The following is a 3,483-nucleotide window of genomic DNA, read 5'->3' as shown; positions in this document are numbered from 1 at the left end:
TCACAAATATTCCAATAACTTTTTGGGTGCACCCAAAATATCAAACACATACTTTGGAAATGTGTACCACATGCTGTCCTTTTCTTTCATGAATTTAATTAACCAATTAACCTTAAATGCATTATTCAAGGTTTCAAAGGTAAGCACAGATAACCCACCTTTCACTCTTTTGCTTAAAAAAAAAAAGTCCTTTCTCAAATAATGTTGTCTGTTTCTCCATAAAAAATTAAATAACATTTGGTCTAATTCCTTGTATATAGTAGATGGCATAATTAAGGCTAAAGACACATAAACAGATCTTTATATCCCTTCTGCTTTAGACAGTAAGACTCCATTAAGGGATAAATCTCTTTGAAGCCAAACATTAAATCTCCTTTTAATTTAGTTAATTAAAGGTCTGAAGTTAAGCACACTAGCGTTCATTCTCATCTTTATGATAACTCCTAAATATGTAACTTACTGGGAATACCATTTTAATTCTGTTAAATCACATGTTTTAAGTGAAAATAGCACAGATTTATAAATATTCATTTTTAGACCTGATACTGAAGAAAACTCTTTAATACAATTAACCGCCTTTATTACTTCTAAGTCATTTTAAAGAAAAAGTCATATCGTCCACCAATTGGCACAATTTAAATACTCTTCCTAATACGCTAATCCCTTCAAATTCTAATAAAAACAAGAATGGAGATAATGGGCTTCGCTGCTGCATACCTCGATTAATCTCAAATCTACTAGTTGTATCGGTTGTTAATTTGACTGAACTATTACATCCATTGTAAATAGTTTTAATAGTTATTTGGAAGTGTTCTCCAAAACCAAAGTATTCAATACATCTAAACATAAGCGCATGACTCACGGTATCAAAGGCTTTGTAAAAGTCTATAAATAAAACGAATGAATCATTTGGTATGTAACAACTTTAATCAATCATATCTAAAATGTACCTAATATTATTACTGATATGCCTCCTAGTCATAAACCCTGATTATTCTTCATCAATAATTTCTTCCAGACTTTTCTTTAGTGTTCTTGCAAAAATCAGAGCAAACAACTTTGCATCATTATTCAGAAGGGTAATTGGTCTCCAGATGTCAATATAAAATGTATCCTTATTAGGCTTCGGAATAATTGTAATAAGACCCTGTTTAAGAGTTGCAGGTAATTCTCAGTTTGCTATAGATTCTTTGAACATGGCTACTAAAAAAGGAGATAACTGAACTTTGAACAGCTTATAGAATTCACTAATAAGCCCATTGTTCCCTGGAGATATATTATCTTTTAATCCCATTATACAGTTTTGAACCTCTTCCAATTTAATATCTTTGTCACAAAATAATTTAAATTCTTAATCTATTTTCTTTGTTGTATCAGAAATTCTGCTAAAAAATAAATCTGTTTCTATGTCATTAAAAGGGTCTGAAGTGTAAAGATTTTTATAAAACTTAGTGACACATTCAGCAATTTCTTTATTGTTTTCACGGACTCTATTATTAATCATGAGTTTACGCATAGATGATATTTCACAATTCTGTTTTCTAAATTAAAAAATATTTAGTGCTGTTTTCCCCTCGTTCCATCCACATCTGTCTACTCCTTATAAAGGCACCTCTAGCTTTATCTTCATAAATTGTGTCCAATTGTAACTGCAAGGAGGCCAATTGTTTAAGTTCTTCGTTTGTTAAAATTTGCTTACTGGATAATTCCATTATCTCTTCAATTAATTTATTTTCTTTCTCTCTTTTTTTTTTTGGCAGTTTTTTCCCCAAAACATATAGCTACACTCCTTATTTCAAATGTATTAAGGAATATGCCCTTTTCCAATATTTCCTTAGAATTTCAACAGCTTTATTTATAAACCATTCATTCTCCAACAAGGTTTAATTCAACTTCCAATAGGCTTTTTTTGGACCAACTGGATCTTCAACATAATTGATTTGAATAATTATAGCCTTATGATCTGTTAATATTGAAGTATCAATTTTAACTAATTCAACATTATTTGCACTGTCTGCAGAAATGAGCCAAAAATCAATACGAGATTGTTTAGTCAAATCCTTATTACTCCAGGTATATATTCTTTGGTGCGGGTATCTATATCTGCAAATATCTAAAAGATCCATTCTTGCACGTGTTTTAATTTGCATTTTTTTTCATTATTTCCTGGAGGCCATCTGTCTATTTCTTCATCCATAACTGTATTAAAGTCCCCACCCCAAATAATTTTTGCACAAGGAAATTTAGAACTAATTTGGTTAATTTTACTCTCAATTGTTAAAAACGAATTATTATTATTCTGCTTATTGTTAGTGGCATAAACATTCACTATAATAAAGTGAGAGAGATCAATACTAACATGTAGAATTATCCACCTTCATTATCTGTTTGTTTACTGTGAACTTGTCCTTTGAAATTTCCTTTTAATAGGCCTATAACTATCCCTGCAGATCTGTTACTACCGAATGAGAACCAAATATCATTACCCCACTGACTCCTCCAAAAAGTCACGTCTACTTCACAAGCATGAGACTCCTGAATAAAAATAAAAATCAGCACCTTTGCTTTGACAATACAAAAATAAAGATTTCCTTTTCAGTTGGTTTCTTATACCTCTGGCATTAAGAGAAAAAAAATTAACTTACTGTATCTCAAGTACACTTAAAGTCTACATTGTCAAACACTTTGAACTCGTTGCATTAACTCGGGAAAAATAAATAAATAAAATTTCTGACTTTAATAACGGTCACTCAATAGACAATATCTAAGTGATAACCAGTCAGTATTTTAGAAATCCCTTATTCTGAGCAAAAAGCAAAAAAAAGGGAACCTGAAATGTTCATCCTACTTGGAAACGTGTGCTTTCCTCTGTTGTCCATTCTGCCGATGCGACGGGCCACATCCACTGCTGCCACGATTGTCTCTCCATCACTTCCTGGAATTGTTGCACAGCAAATCTCTTTCACCATAACTTTAACGTTTTCCTCCTTTTCGGTGACTCCATATATGCGAAGATTATAACGATGGCAATACCGGTCAGCTTCATTCACCTTTTGCTCCATTTCACAAATTTTCCTTTGCATTTGTTCCACTTTCATTTTCATTGAAGCATTTTCTTTTTTTAGATCTCCCACTTCTTGATGACAAAAGTCCAGCGATTTTTTAAGCCCCTCAATTTGCAGCGCGTTATGTTTAACCCATTCGGACCCTTTGTCCATTACAGTGGACATCACATGTCAGCCCTTTTTTTTCCACTTCTGGAGCATTTCACCTAGTTTAAAGCCTGCAGTCCATGAGATTGGACGTTTGTCATCCAATCAAATCGCAGTAAAGCTCTGCATGTGGTAATTGAAAAAAAAACCCACTACATTGAAGAGAAGCATGGCAGCACTTCTCTCCAAACACAGAAGTAAGCAACAATTTCTTTGATTTTATTTACATTTTTGTATATGTTTGCCAGTATTTCATATTTTGTCTGTAAAA

This window comes from Xyrauchen texanus, chromosome 36, assembly GCF_025860055.1.
Source record: "Xyrauchen texanus isolate HMW12.3.18 chromosome 36, RBS_HiC_50CHRs, whole genome shotgun sequence".
Classification (NCBI taxonomy): Eukaryota; Metazoa; Chordata; class Actinopteri; order Cypriniformes; family Catostomidae; genus Xyrauchen; species Xyrauchen texanus.
The sequence above is the reverse complement of the archived record's forward strand: the minus strand, read 5'-3'. Positions refer to the sequence as shown.